This window comes from Schistocerca serialis, chromosome 2, assembly GCF_023864345.2.
Source record: "Schistocerca serialis cubense isolate TAMUIC-IGC-003099 chromosome 2, iqSchSeri2.2, whole genome shotgun sequence".
Classification (NCBI taxonomy): domain Eukaryota; kingdom Metazoa; phylum Arthropoda; class Insecta; order Orthoptera; family Acrididae; genus Schistocerca; species Schistocerca serialis.
The window spans coordinates 122242047-122258970 of NC_064639.1; positions in this window are offsets into that span (position 1 = coordinate 122242047).

The window sequence follows — 16924 nt, forward strand, 5'->3', positions numbered from 1 at the left end:
GTTCTTCACAAGCATCAACACGTCGTTCTCTCATTTCAGGAGTCAGCTGCCATTGGCATCCATCTTGCAGACACTTTGTGAAACTGGAGCACATCATGCACAATGTGGTGTGCTGACCCATAACTAACCTGTAAACATGCTGCAATGCCATTCAGTGTCACTCGGCGGTTTTCCTTCACTATGGCTTCAACTGCTGCAATGTTCTGTGGAGCCACAGCTCGTTGTACCTGACTTGGACGAGGAGCATCTTCCACTGAAGTCGCACCGTTTGCGAACTTTCTACTCCATTCGTAGGCTTGCTTCTGTGATAAACATGCATCACCGTACTGGACCTTCATTCGTCGATGAATTTCAATAGCTTTCACATCTTCACTACGCAAAAACCGAATAATAGAACGCTGTTCTTCCCTGGTGCAAGTCGCAAGTGGGGCGGCCATCTTTATACTGATACTTCGACGGTATGTGTGCTTCTGCACTATGCTGCCACCTACAAGCCATTCTGCACGCTGTTTGTAGCACGCTTACCAACTTACAGGATAACGGCGCGAAATTTCGAGTTGTTATTACAAATTTAAGGTTTCCATTTGACTCACCCTCGTATTATTACGATGATCGTTTCTCCCTATGTAGGTTGGCGTCAGCGAAGTATTTTCGCATTCGGTGTAGATAGCTGATGATTGAAATTTCGTGACAAGATAAAACCGCAACGAAAAACGCGTTTGGCTTAATCATGTGCACCCCAAATCCTGTATCATGTCCTTGACACTCTCTCACCTGTTTCTCGATAATACAAAACGTGCTGCCTTCTTTGAACTTTCTCGATGTACTCCGTTAATCCTATCCGGTAAGGGCTCAAAAAATGTGTGTGAAATCTTATGGGACTTAACTGCTAAGGTCATCAGTCCCTAAGCTTACACACTAATTAACCTAAATTGTCCTAAGGACAAACACACACATCCATGCCCGAGGGAGGACTTGAACCTCCTCCGGGAACAGCCGCACAGTCCATGACTGCAGCGCCTGAGACCGCTCGGCTGACCCCGCGCGGCGTAAGGACTCACAACGCGCATCAGTACTCAAGAAGAGGACGGATAAGGCTAGTGTAAGCCGTCTGTTTAGAAGATCTGTTGCACCTTCCAAGTATAATTTTATCCCTATTTTGCAGTTGCAAACGAGATTGTACTCAATACAATGAAAGTACAATTTGCTTTTAACTCCCACTTCCAGTGTATTGAATGTAGTAGTCGCTTTTGCAACTGCAAAATATGGATAAAAATTAAATTGAATTTGCCCAGCCAGGGACTGAAAGAGGTATACTTACACAGAAATTACAAAATAGTGACTGAAGGCGGTTTTTAATTCATATTTCCATCTTCTAAGTGTTCTGACAATTCTGTTTCGTTTGCTTACCCCACGGCAATACCAGTGTGACCCTTCCAACTCCAGTTATTCGTAATTCCAATCCCTAAGCATTCAGCTGAATTTAGATTTGTGTGATGTAACCGAAATTTAGCAGGTTCGTTTTGGTACCGATATCGATGATGAGTTCTCTTGCCACTCTTCTGCCCCCCCCCCCCTCCTCCCTCCCCACTCCTTTTATTTTTATAGTCGTGACTCGGAAATTATGTTAATGCTATCTAGAACATGAACTCTTAAAATTGCGTCACTTTTTTGTGAATGGAACATAGTTACCTTGGCCTTACGAAATACTCAGTTCTAATCATTACTCCTCTCTCTCTCTCTCTCTCTCTCTCTCTCTCTCTCTCTCTGTGTGTGTGTGTGTGTGTGTGTGTGTGTGTGTGTGTGTGTGTGTGTGTGTGTGTGTGTGTATATGAGAGAGAGAGAGAGAGAGAGAGAGAGAGAGAGAGAGAGAGAGAGAGAGACACTAATGACTCGATAACGCCAGCACGACAGACAGTGTCCCTATTAGTAATACAGATTGTAAATGAGTGGCGAATGGATGATATTCGGCAAATTAAACTCTATTACTCCACAACAAAGGCTTTAATCATACAAATAAAAGATGAAAGGTGCTATAGAATTGCTGACCTGCATAATGGAACCAATGTTTGGAAAAACCTAATACCACAACAAAATACAAATATTTGTAGAAACCGCGGTAATAATATCGATGGAACTTTTGAAAAATATTGGAAACAGTCGCGGAGTAATGGATCATTTCATAAATGGCTATTCATATGCACTGACTGACAAAACGAATGTGAAGCACACAGAAGATGGTAAAATGTCTGAGTAACTTAGTACATCTGCACACCGTCCGCAGGTATGTAAGTGAATAGAGTTGCAATCTCCCGTAACAAATAGTGTTCTTCTTGTTTGGTGTTGCCACCAACCCTGGTTGGGTATAAAGGGGATGCGCACAGAGTCAGTTGTTGAGTGATCATTGTGAAAGGCACGCCGTCAGCACTTGAAATAGTCTGGAAGCGGCCTCATTGTGGGTCTCCATTTGGCCGACCGGTCGAATCGTGCAATATCCAGATTTGTGGGGCACTGAGATGAGACAATCGCCCGATGATGGGCTACTGGGAATGTGAAGGGAGGCATACGTGTCGTCATGGTAATAATAGTAATTATAATAATTTCGTGTGGTTCACTAGGCTGGTGCAAGTCTTTCAACTGGATGCCGCTTCAGCCACTTGCGTGTCCCTAACGTACCCAACTTATCCGACTTGGAAAAGTGGACCCACAGTTTAATGTGGCCTCAGAACCACGCGTCGTTTCTCGAGAATCCTCACGTCGTAGAGAGGCGAAGACTAGTTTGAATCGCAGAATGAAAAATCGAAGCCCGGCCGGGATTCAATCTCGCGACCTCCCAGTTTCCAGTCAAGCGCTAGACCCCTGACGCGGCTCTTGTCAAGGTATCGGTCGACCACGTCTGATGACGAAAAGGCTGGATCGCTGTGTTGTGCACCTAGTGCGTCGTAGCTCCTTCATATGTGCGCCTGCAATCAGAGCGCAAGTAATGGGCTCTCAGCAATACAGGGTGATTCAAAAAGAATACCACAACTTTAGGAATTTAAAACTCTGCAACGACAAAAGGCAGAGCTGAGCACTATCTGTCGGCGAATTAAGGGAGCTATAAAGTTTCATTTAGTTGTACATTTGTTCGCTTGAGGCGCTGTTGACTAGGCGTCAGCGTCAGTTGATGCTAAGATGGCGACCGCTCAACAGAAAGCTTTTTGTGTTATTGAGTACGGCAGAAGTAAATCGACGACAGTTGTTTAGCGTGCATTTCGAACGAAGTATGGTGTTAAACCTCCTGATAGGTGGTGTATTAAACGTTGGTATAAACAGTTTACAGAGAATGGGTGTTTGTGCAAAGGGAAAAGTTCTGGACGGCCGAGAACGAGTGATGAAAATGTAGCACGCATCCAGCAAGCATTTGTTCGCAGCCGAGGAAAATCGACTCACAGAGCTAGCAGAGAGCTCCAAATTCCACAATCAACTGTATGGAGAGTCCTACGAAAAAGGTTAGTTATGAAACCTTATCGTCTGAAATTGGTTCAAGCTCTGTCTGCAGCTGATAAGATTAAAAGAATCGATTTCTGTGATTTTATCCTTGCTCAAATGGAAACAGATGAATCTTTCGTTTCAAAGATTGTGTTTAGTGATGAAGCAACTTTCCACACTAACGGCAAAGTCAACCGTCACAATGTCTGTATATGGGGCACTGAGAATCCGCGGGAAACAACTCAGTATGAACGTGACTCGCCTAAGGTGAACGTTTTCTGTGCCGTTTCAGCCAATAAAGTTTTTGGTCCCTTTTTCTTCGAAGGTGCTACTGTAAGTGGACTACAGCATCTGGAGATGTTAGAGAATTGGCTGTTCCCTCAGCTCGAACAAGAAGCACAACAATTCATATTTCAGCAGGATGGAGCGCCACCACATTGGCACTTATCTGTCCGTAACTACCTGAACGTCAACTACCCGAGGCGATGGATCGGCCGCCAGGCAGCCCGTGACAGAGCACTTCATCACTGGCCTCCAAGAAGCCCTGATCTTACCCCCTGCGATTTTTTCTTATGGGGGTATGTTAAGGATGTGGTGTTTCGGCCACCTCTCCCAGCCACCATTGATGATTTGAAACGAGAAATAACAGCAGCTATCCAAACTGTTACGCCTGATATGCTACAGAGAGTGTGAAACGAGTTGGAGTATCGGGTTGATATTGCTCGAGTGTCTGGAGGGGGCCATATTGAACATCTCTGAACTTGTTTTTGAGTAAAAAAAAAACCTTTTTAAATACTCTTTGTAATGATGTATAACAGAAGGTTATATTATGTTTCTTTCATTAAATACACATTTTTAAAGTTGTGGTATTCTTTTTGAATCACCCTGTACTTTGAGCCATCACGCAACACTGATCGCAGACCAGCAGCAGTCGGAACAGGGAACCACCGTCGCATGCGAAGGGTGTTGTTAAAGCCGCAACACAAACTTCATTGTTTGGAGTGCTTCCGCGACCGGAAGCTATGGACTGCCGATGAGACGGCCGGTGTGGCCGTGCGGTTCTAGGCGCTTCAGTCTGGAACCGCGCGACCCCTACGGTCGCAGGTTCGAATCCTGCCTCGGGCATGCATGTGCGTGATGTCCTTAGGTTAATCAGGTTTAAGTAGTTCTAAGTCTAGATGACTGATGACCTCAGATGTTAAGTCCCATAGAGCTTAGAGCCATTTCAACCATTTTGAAAACGTTATCACTGAGTCACAAACACCCAAGCATGGAGTTTTCATTCCTACAAATACGTTATACGTGTCCGAATGACATTACCGAAAGACTCATTCGAGTTTTGCGTTCGACCATGGAGACATTTGGAAAGAAGGTGAGGATGAACTAACTCTCCATATATTGGTTTAATAGCTGTCATCACTGCACGTGGTATGCAATTTTTGTGCCTAAATTGTTCCTCTGTACCCGCTGCCTCACTTCTGTGGTACTGGCACCATGAATCAGCAAAGACCCAGTGTAGGTGTGTTATCAGTAGGTAATTTGTGGAAGAATGCAGCGCATTCTGCTCTTTTCATCATTTGTTGGTCATGTGTATTGTTTCGCTGGGGCTCGTCAATGTTTTTGTCTGTAAGTCTTCCTTTACACTTAGAGTCTTTCCAGCTAATAACTTCTCTTTTGTTTTGTCTGCTTCAATTTTCGAAGGCGTGTCCCCATCCATTCTTGAACGTGGCCCATCAAATCAACTCAGTTTTTTCTCCAGCAACAGCAATCCCAACATGAGCAGTAGCTGTCTTACTGCCGTTCCTCTTCGAAGCACTGGTGGTCGTGATTCAGATGTATGCTGACTTCCACGGAAACGCTGCTCCTTAAAATAACCCTTTCTTTTCGTCATTTTGAAAAGAAGTACAAGAACTTGTAATAAAGCATCAAACCACTAAGGTAACAGTTCAAAACCTATAAAACATCACAATCTCAAAGTAAATCCATAAAATGCAAGTGCAATATCGCCATTTCTGTTTACACACTGCATCCAACCTCTTAACACGAACATTAACATGAATTCAAGGAATAAATAGATGAAAACCACAGCCTTTTAGACTGAATAGTTCCAGAGATAGACACACCCGCCGGGTTAGCCGAGCGGGCCGGCACGGTAGCTCAGCGTGTTCGGTCAGAGGGTCAGCTAACCTCTGTAATAAAAAAAAAAACTGAGTTAATCGATAAACAACGAACTTAAATGGAGGTCTTACGACGTCCGCCCCGAGCAGATGCAACGAACAAGAGCGAACAAAATGAGATTAAAAAAAAGCGCGCTACGCGGTGCTTCCTGCACTCGGGTAGGCGCGCCGGCCCCCATCGAATCCGGCCGGCGGATTAACGACGAGGGCCGGTGTGCCGGCCAGCCTGGATTTGGTTTTTAGGCAGTTTTCCGCATGACCCTAGGTGAATACCGGGCTGGTCCCCACGTCCAGCCCCAGTTACACGGTTCGCAGACATCAGAACACTTTCGAACTATTCCATGGATTCCACTAGTCGCAGACTGTCGGGGTACACTGATTCCTTCCCGGGGGGTACGGGGTGGCGGCAGGAAGGGCATCCGGCCACCCCTTTCCACTAACCTTGCCAAATCAGTTCCTAACAATGCCGACCCTGCGTCAGTGCGGGAAATGGCACCAGTGAAAGACAGAAAGAAAGTTCTGGAGATAGAGACACTTAAGAGGCTCCGGAAAGGCTCAAAATCATGAAAAGTTCAATTTTTACTTTTTTGCGTTTTCTGAATCTGCAGACTATTACCTTTTAATAGATATATAATTTATTCAATTCCGAAGACTACAACTATTTTAAAATTTTTTTTGAAATGTGTTTTACATGGGCGTGACCCACTGTGGCGCTGTTAAACTGCTGTCAAATGGTGTTATTATTTACGTCCGTGTTCATCAGGTACATTTTAGTGATGTGAGATAAAGTATGGAGGTGATAAAACCTATTTTCAGAGACTTAGCAGCACCTGAACTGTTGAAAAAGTGTATTCACGGAAAAACTCAAAACCCCAATGAAAGTGTAAATAGTGTTATATGGTCGAGAATCCCCAAGACTGTATTTGTTGGAATAGAAACACTTCACTTTGGTGTGTTGCGACTTTCAATGATGGCAACATTGTAAGGTGCAAGGTATTTAGAAATATGGGAATGAAGATAGGTTCTAACATGGTACGAGCGATGCTTGCTTTAGACAAGGAACGCCTTCGGGCTGCAGACAGGGCTGTAAAGAGTCTAGAAATACAAGCAAGAGCAAACAGGAGGAGGAACAAGAGGAAGCTGGAGGAGGAGTTTGCAGAGGATGAAGATAATCCATCCTATGGACCTGGAATGCACTAAAAAGTTAATCCAATCTTTGTCGCTCGATTCCCAAAACTTTTATTTTCTCATACTAATTACATGTTTTCTAAGGATCTTCCAAACATATTTGTTTCAAACTTTCAGTAAATGTTACACAGTACCTTCTGCATAATTTAACACAGCCTTTTTCCAAAACACTGTATATTTTTGAATGTATAAATAAAAAATTGCAAAAAAATGTTGTGAATTTTCATTACAATTGAAAAAAAATCATCTTTAATAACTGAACTAAAATTTTGTAAAATCCCTGTGTTAAGTTGTAGCCCATATTCCAATAAATAATCTGTAAAAAGTTCAACTTCCTACCTCAAATACTTTGTGAGGAAAGATGTAATTTATAAGCGTTATTTTAACATTGCAAGTATAGGGCGTTCCGGAGCCCCTTAAGGAAGTCAGTGCAGAGTGACTGTTGTGTTTTTTTTTTTCTCTTGCACAATTAACTTTGAATTAATGGCTCTGAGCACTATGGGACTTAACTGCTGTGTGCTGTGGTCATCAGTCCCCTAGAATTTAGAACTACTTAAACCTAACGAACCTAAGGACATCACAGACATCCATGCCCGAGGCAGGATAACTTTAAAAAAAAAAAGCGATAATAATCGGAAAATGTCACTTTTTGACCAATTTCACCATACGTACTCCCCCTTTAGAGAAACCAGGACCTACGCGTCAATAGAAAAGCACGCTGACAACTAGAACGCGAAGGCAGCGGCCACCTCTAAGCTATGAAACGCTACCGAAGGCCGGGTCCACGCTCGGAACTTTCCGGCGTGAGTGAGCAGAAAGCCGCCACGGCCGCATCGACAGCCGACGCCGCCGATATCGTGGGAATGATGGCGGGAGGCGAGCGGTAAGGCGATACGGAGGCGCAGCCGGCGGCGGCGGCGGCGGCGGCGGCGGGCGATTTACACGACCTCGGGAGTCTGAATTTCGCGACACGGAGAATCTCGACTACCGCGCAGCGCGTGCTGTGAAGTAGCTACGCCCACAGCTGTAAGCACAGGCAGCGCTGATACACGTAAAGCAACGGAGCGTCTCCAGCGTCTGATTATCATCGTTTAATGACGCTGAAAACTTTCAAGGCGGTGTATGGATAGTTGACGGAAATGCGCTTCCTAACGACGTTACAGAATTTCAATATTTGGAAAGTTTTTTTTGTTATTGAGTTGGGGTGACTGCGGGGTCTTCCGCATTGCTACCCGCAATGTTCCAAAAATGAACAGCTTAGAGACAGAAGTGATGATAATTTCTGCGTGACCTGACCATCATTTTGCAGAACACTGCTCAAGAACGTACAGTGCAAGCTGTTACTGATTTGTTTGACTGATGGGGCTGCTAAGTGCCTGTACCAACTACTGCACTCCCCTGACGTAAGCCTTCGTGAGTTCAACTCGATTTCTAAACTGAAGGAAACACTTCACGGCATTCGCTTCAGAACTGCTACAAATTCGTCGGGCAATGGAACGCGCCGCTCGAAATGTCAACACAACTGGCACTGCTAGGAGTATCCTACGACTTCCACATCGCTGGCAACGGGTTATACACAATGCTGGTGACTACTCTGAAAGTCAGTAAAACTTTGAAACACGTATCTATTTTGTACAAGCTGTAAAGAGATGTAGTTGTTGTTGTGGTCTTCAGTCCTGAGACTGGTTTGATGCAGCTCTCCATACTACTCTATCCTGTGCAAGCTTCTTCATCTCCCAGTATCTACTGCAACCTACATCCTTCTGAATCTGCTTAGTGTATTCATCTCTTGGTCTCCCTCTACGATTTTTACCCTCCACGCTGCCCTCCAATGCTAAATTTGTGATCCCTTGATGCCTCAGAACATGTCCTACCAAGCGATCCCTTCTTCTAGTCAAGTTGTGCCACAAACTTCTCTTCTCCCCAATCCTATTCAATACCTCCTCATTAGTTACGTGATCTACCCACCTTATCTTCAGCATTCTTCTGTAGCACCACATTTCGAAAGCTTCGATTCTCTTCTTGTCCAAACTGGTTATCGTCCATGTTTCACTTCCATACATGGCTACACTCCATACAAATACTTTCAGAAACGACTTCCTGACACTTAAATCTATACTCGATGTTAACAAATTTCTCTTCTTCAGAAACGATTTCCTTGCCATTGCCAGTCTACATTTTATATCCTCTCTACTTCGACCATCATCAGTTATTTTTCTCCCCAAATAGCAAAACTTCTTTACTACTTTAAGTGTCTCATTTCCTAATCTAATTCCCTCAGCATCACCCGTCTTAATTCGACTGCATTCCATTATCCTCGTTTTGCTTTTGTTGATGTTCATCTTATATCCTCCTTTCAAGACACTGTCCATTCCGTTCAACTGCTCTTCCAAGTCCGTTGATGTCTCTGACAGAATTACAATGTCATCGGCGAACCTCAAAGTTTTTATTTCTTCTCCCTGGATTTTAATAGCTACTCCAAATTTTTCTTTTGTTTCCTTTACTACTTGCTCAATATACAGATTGAATAACATCGGAGAGAGGCTACAACCCTGTCTCACTCCCTTCCCAACCACTGCTTCTTTTTAGTCCGAAGTATGTGAAATTTTTTCAGTCTATTTGAAACATTTCGATGAGATTACAACAGAGCAGGTGGTAAATTTCAAGTGGTTTTCACTTGAGTCAACCAACATACTTCTTCCTCCTACGTGTACCTCGTGAAAAAACTGCGAATTTGATAATTAGAGAGATTGGAACTCAAACAGAGGTTTACCGGCAATCGTTCTCATTCCGAAACATTCGCGACTGGAACAGGAAAAGTGGGAAAATAGCAATAGTTACAAAGTGCCCTCCGCCGCACACCAGTCACGAATACGAGTTAATATTGCATTGTAATCTAGTTGTGAGCTATGCTGAAATTTACAAGTCTCTAGCTCCTCCACAAACAGGGAAACAAAGGATCCGTCACCACACACCAGATACGAGAGCTATGTTGAAAGTTGTAACTCTCTAGCTCATCGGGAAGTTAGTTTCAAATCAATTGCAAAATTCATAGTGAACAGACAGACAGAAGAAGAAAATACCCTCCGTCACACACCGGGCACGAAAGGGAGTTTATAATTCATTGTCATCCAGTTCTGACGTATGTCTACAATTTCAAGTCTTTAGCTGTTTGGAAAGTTGATTTAAAATCAGTTGCAAAATGTGTATAGAACAGACAGACAAGAAACCGCCCTAATAAAAACGTTTAAAAATAGCTCCATATGTGGAACGAACGGCACTCTAACACACTCTTTGAAATATGTCACACTCTTTGAAATATGTCATTCATTGGTAAGGTGTCATGTCAAACTACACGCTTGTTCCATGCTGAAAATATCAAGATTAGTTTCTCCACCAATAATGAACTGTAGGTTCAACTAATTCATAACTCAATTTTTTTAAAAAAAATGAAGCACACGACAAGTTCGGTCTCTATAAACTGAATTGTCCTCTAAATCAACTATTGTTGCTCAAAGGGTTCAGCATGAAGATAAAGAGAAACTGCGTCGAACAAACTTGGAAATGAGTACAGAAGAATTTATTGCTTGAAAGAAAAAAATACAGCCACATTCACAGCAATCCGACGGCATCTTGAATTACGTGAGAGAGTTAAGAAAGCAAACGTACGTACAAAATTTCATCCAATGCTCTACTTATAGAGCGAGTAAGTATACTTCGGTAAATACTTTATTTAGTTAATCAGAAGGGAAAAAATTAAACATCGCTGCAAAAATATCAACAAAGGAAAAAGCTTTCATTTGACATTGCCAAAAAATTTTAAAAGTTGCTGCAACTAAGCAACTTTAGATGTAGAAGAATTCCATTACTGTACCATCTGGTTATTGGGTGGCGTCAGATGTAAACATATCGATGGTAAGCAATAAAAACCTCGTGACGCCATCTGTCTGTGGAAATCTCGTAATTTCATTAAATCCATGACCAATGAGAAGTTTGGTTCAAAATGGCTCTGAGCACTAAAGAACTTAACATCTGAGGTCATCAGTCTCTTAGACTTAGAGCTACTTAAACCTAACTAACCTAAGGACATCACACACATCCATGTCCAAGGCAGGATTCGAACCTGCAACCGTAGCAGTAGTGCGGTTCCGGACTGAAGCGCCTAGAACCGCTCGGTCACAGCGGCCGGCAAGGAGAGGTTTGAAAGTGCATAGATCATCAATGACTAGGCTTCTAGTATATGGTTGCACATGTTACAACTTTATCGCTATTACTTTATATTATTTTTCTGAAACCGGTTTTGCTTCAGCTGTAAAACTCAATAAAATGGAGTAACTTGGTTTTCATTGCCTACCATCAATGTGTGTCCGCCATCTTGTCGTTAGTTGTGTAAGTCACATATCAATGATGGGTAACCCTATGCCGTAACGTATAAGGAAAAACCTTTACTCAAAACAAAAACGCAAAATCTGTACGAGAAATCGTCGCTACCATCTGACGATACGATCAGGCCCGAAACTTGTTACGTTGAAACAATTCGTTTATCCAAAAGGTGTGTGTGGTCGCAGATTTTCTTTGTGTTCTTTACTACTGCATCAGTTACATCTGTGTGTTCCCGATATCGACAGTCAGTTACTTTCATGGATAACAAAATGTTGGATATTGTCGAATGTGTGGATTTTCGTAAATAATTACTAACAGTGTACCATTGTTAAATTGCGAGTCTTCTGTTGAGTAGAACCACTGTTACATTCACCTTGAACAGTTTGGGAGATGGAGGATAATTTAAACCTAGATTTGAAACAGGTTCCTCCAGAATGCGACTGTAGTGTCATCCTATTATGCCACAGCGATAGGTTAATCAACTTTCGCCACCACGATGGCAAACAGCAGCCGATTTCGGGATGTTTATTACGTGCGATGCACTATCGAGGGAAAGTGGTGAGGCGTGGCAGAAGGACGCGATAAGGCGGACAGAGAGAGAGAGAGAGAGAGAGAGAGAGAGAGAGAGAGAGAGATCTTTGTCAGGTGTGGGGAAGGTGATTTACAGGGTGTGTGCTGGCGGGGGTTGGTTGCGCGTGGCACCCCGCCAGACAGCCACACCCCCTGTCCCGGCGGGTGGCCGCAACGGATGGCCACCACAGGGGGGCGATTTCTCTCGTCCTGTCGCCCAACGAGCTGGGGAACCACGGACGCCGGGCTACAATAGGCATCTCAGAAGAACAGGGGCCTTCACGCAGACGTTACTAACTGTGCGATTTATGGTAAGCCATGCAGTTGCGTGCGCAAGAATGTCTGTGCCATCGCAGTCTCATAGAGCTGACTGGTGTGCAGTTAATAAGCAGTACGTCGGACGCGCTCCGTACCTCCGCGCCAACGCTTTTGGGCCCCTTTTACACGGCCGACTTTATTGTCTCACTTCAGTCCTCGAGACGAATGGGTCAACTGCAGTGCCTCTGGCGTTCTACACCTGTGCTGAGTCTCCTGTGTCTCGACTGGTCACTTTCTTTTAAACGTTAGGGCCAAAATTGCCTGTGTTGTGACAGCTGTCTGCTGTGTTCAAATGTGTGTGAAATCTTATGGGACTTAACTGCTAGGGTCATCAGTCCCTAAGCTTACACACTACTTAACCTAAATTATCCGAAGGACAAACACACACACACACACACACACACACACACACACACACACACACACACATGCATGCTCGAGGGAGGACTCGAATCTCCGCTATGACTGCAGCGCCTTAGACCGCGCGGCAAACATGGTGTTCGGAAACATCTGTTGCAAAATTCTAGCCCTTGTAGAGGAGTGCTTAGATAATATTTGGAATTCGAACCCGTGTCTGGAAACGTACCGCTTCCGAGCTATGAACATTTGAAAACATGTTGGTAACGCGACCACTTCCACATGTAGTTGATTAGGCGTGACCCAGTGATTGTTTTACATTTCCACTCATTAACAGCCAGAGAAATTGTCCTCGTTGGAGGGTTCTCTTCAAAGTGATGCAGTATGACCTCTTCCAAGTCGGGTGTACCGCTTCTCCTTGGCGCACCGCAGTCGCGTCTGCTAACGGTGAATGTACCCTTTCCGAAGTCGTTGCGTAATTGCGGCGAGAAGGGTATGCTATAGGGTCAGGCATTGTGGAGAACGTACCGCGTCCATACCGCGAGGTTCGCCATTCAGAGGGGTCATGTCGGTGTGTTCTGCAAACGTATACTCAACCATGTTGTTCTAACACTCACGCACACGCGAGTGAGGCTCGAACCAGGTCAGAGAGGTAGGAGGGACGTCAAATGACATCGCCAGATCCGATGTAAACACTCCCCACCCTGACTAACTAATATTCAAAATATTACGTATTTACTTCCCCCTACAAGTTCTAGAAGCTTGTAACGGGAATTTCCAAACGCCCTGTATAATGATAAAATGTAGGGACAAGCAATAACAACAGAGTTTATTAATGACGACAGCGTACATCATAGCGGATGTTCTTATTAAAGGTTTTATGGCAAATTCTCTGCCCTCCTAAGAACTGAGAGAACAGGAAAAATGTCGTCCAAACATTTCAGAAGATACACGTTTATTTGCTCCAGAAAATTTATGCTTGCAAAAAGGATCCTTTATTGTATGATTATATGATAGCGGAACAAACACTGGAAGCAGTTACTTCTGTAAAATATCTGGGAGTATGCGTGCGGAACGATTTGAAGTGGACTGACCATATAAAATTAATTGTTGGTAAGGCGGGTACCAGGTTGAGATTCATTGGGAAAGTCCTTAGAAAATGTAGTCCATCAACAAAGGAGGTGGCTTACAAAGCACTCGTTCGGCCTATACTTGAGTATTGCTCATCAGTGTGGGATCCGTACCAGATCGGGTTGACGGAGGAGATAGAAAAGATCCAAAGAAGAGCGGCGCGTTTCGTCACAGGGTTATTTGGTAACCGTGATAGCGTTACGGAGATGTTTAACAAACTCAAGTGGCAGACTCTGCAAGAGAGGCGCTCTGCATCGCGGTGTTGCTTGCTCGCCAGGTTTCGAGAGGGTGCGTTTCTGGATGAGGTATGGAATATATTGCTTCCCCCTACTTATACCTCCCGAGGAGATCACGAATGTAAAATTAGAGAGATTAGAGCGCGCACGGAGGCTTTCAGACAGTCGTCCTTCCCGCGAACCATACGCGACTGGAACAGGAAAGGGAGGTAATGACAGTGGCACGTAAAGTGCCCTCCGCCACACACCGTTGGGTGGCTTGCGGAGTATCAATGTAGATGTAGATGTAGATGTAGATCAAATAATATCTAAAAGGCAGTAAATAGCCCCTTTTTTACTTTATTCTTTGTATCTTGGTTTCTTACTAAGCGCCAAATAATATAGAAAATTATCTTTCTCCTCAACTAATTCTCGAATTTTCAATGTTGAAATAATTTTCATTCCCTTGAGTAGTCGCGCGGGTGAAATACGTCACCCAGCGATTTTATTTTTGTTATGTTCTCGCCCGTGCGGGTTGTCCACAGATGTGAATTTACATAGCTTCGAGTTCCACTTTAAAGGTCAGTATTTCACCATTGTAGTTTGAACGTCGCTATTGTTACGAAGTATAATTTAACCACATGGTGTACTCTGTCACGCGACTACTGCAAGGTTAAATCACATTTACCTACATACGTTCTTATTTATCCATAGCGCAAGATTCTTCTGTGAAAAACATAAATAACTTTTTGCTTTCAGATCCATCGTCTCGCGTGTAGGAGAACTATAGTGGGAAATATACCAGGACATCGCCCCGTCTACTTAATGTGTCACGAAATCAAAGCATAATGACAGTAAAGATTAAGAAGACATCAGTGCACGAAATCCATTTCTATAACAGAAGTTATCTCGGTCGGAATGGGTTTACTTTCAATGTTAGCAGACGCGCCACAGTCCTGTTTTTCGGCGCATGCGCAGTGTGCAACATACTCGGAAATTTAGAACACAGTCGGCACAGTCTATAGACCATTGGCGTTATGGACACACAGTCGCAACGTCCTGATTTACACGCAGGCACGAAAGGCGCACGCACTTTCCGAGCGGTCGATTTTGACCATAAAGTCGCTCGTGTAAACCGGGCTTTAGACGTAGAGGAATGCGTCAACGTGTAGCGTGTGGCGTTCCCGTGGAAGCTGTTGTACGCTAATCCTCAGATTCTTCTCACAGTCATTAGCATAGACTATGCGGTGTGACTGCTGTCTACTCGGCTGTAGATTCTTGTCAGTAACCGACACGATCATGCCGCATTCCCGTTGTTGGGCCGGCCAAGGACAAGGTAACTGGGTTTATAACTATACACAACTAGCGACCTCCCACGGCTTGGCATGGGTAGCACTAAGCACGCAGAAGTTGTCAGGTGTAGCAATAATAAATCAGGTCTGTCTACAAAACGAGACAGACTATACAAGGTAAGTCAATTATTAACTGCAACTTACTTATATTTTTGTTTATTTTGGTAGTACTGTCGTTTTACGTTGATGACTCATGCTTTGTTTATTTGTTGTTATATCTTTGCAATTTTCAAGCTGCTAGGTTAGTTTCGTTATCGCTGCCGTCCTGTGAATCATGGCTGCTCCGTTGCCAAAGAAGAGCAACGTTAAGCGATCGGTTTTTTGTGGTCGGAAGGCGTATCATTGCCCGAAATTCGTCGAAGACTTTCGGTACAGTACGGGAACAGTGTTTTGCCACAACGGAGTGCCTACGAATGGATTGAAAAATTCCGAAATGGTCGCACAAGTGTTACGCACGATGATGGAGCCGGACGACCGTTTACCGCCACAAATGAAGAAACCACTGAGCGTTCACGTGAAATTATTCTCTTAGAGAGACGATTAATTATTGACGAAGTGGCACATCCTCTGTAATTTAGTCACCGTTCTGCCTACGAAATCATCCACAACGGACTTGGATTCATAAAGTTTGAGCAAGATGGGTCCCCAAGTAGTCACACAGTTGCATAAACAAACGCGCTTAGACATCAGTAAAAAACATTTGGTCCGCTATGGTAACGAATGGGACAACTTCTCAAACAGGATTATTACTGGTGACGAAACATGGATCCATCACTACGAGCCAGAGAGTAAGCGGCAGCATATGGAATGGAAACATCCAAATTCGCCGTGCAAGAAAATGTTAAAGACCCAACCGTCCGCTGGAAAACTGATGCTTACGGTTTTTTGGGATGCACAAGGTGCAGTACCTGAACATTATGGGGAAAGGGGCACAACAATACGCGCGGTTAGAGGCGCCATGTCACTAATTGTGCGGCCCCTCCCGCAGGAGGGCATGGGTGTTAGTGTCGTCCTTAGCGTTGACTTAGTTCACGGTAAATGATAACAGCCAAACAGTTGCAAGATGAAGATTTATTAAAATTCTTGACCACGGTTTCGGTATATCTAAGTATAGCTTCATCAGAAGTAAAATACACTAAAATCACATCCTGCACTGGAGATACATAAAACAATTGTGCCAAAGGCGCCGTCAGTAGTTATACATGGAGATGATGTTTTAACTACTGACGATGAAGGTATACTTAGATATACCAAAACCGTGGTCAAGAATTTTAATAAATCTTCATCTTGCAACTGTTTGGCTGTTATCATTTACCGTGAAGAATTTCAACAGTTGCTGTTTCAGCCATGTTTAAAATCTTGCGTTAAGTTAGTTTAAGTAGTGTGTAAGTCTGGGGACCGATGACCTCAGCAGCTTGGTCCCTTAGGAATTCACACCCACACATTTTTGGCACAACAACAAACAGTGTACGTTACAGTGAGATGCTTACTGCCAGGCTAAAGCCTGCAATTCTAAGCAAACGCCGAGAATTGCTGTCAAACGGTGTTGTTATGTTGCACGACAATGCCCGTCCGCATACTGCTGCCCACACTGCTGAAACGCTCCAGAAACTCAATTCTGAAGTACTGGATCATCCTCCATACAGTCCCGATCTTGCCCCTTCTGATTATCACTTGTTTGGTCCACTCAAATAAGCATTAAGGGGCCGTCGATTTGCCTCAGACGAAGCAGTGAAAGAAGCGGTGCATTCCTGGCTCGTAG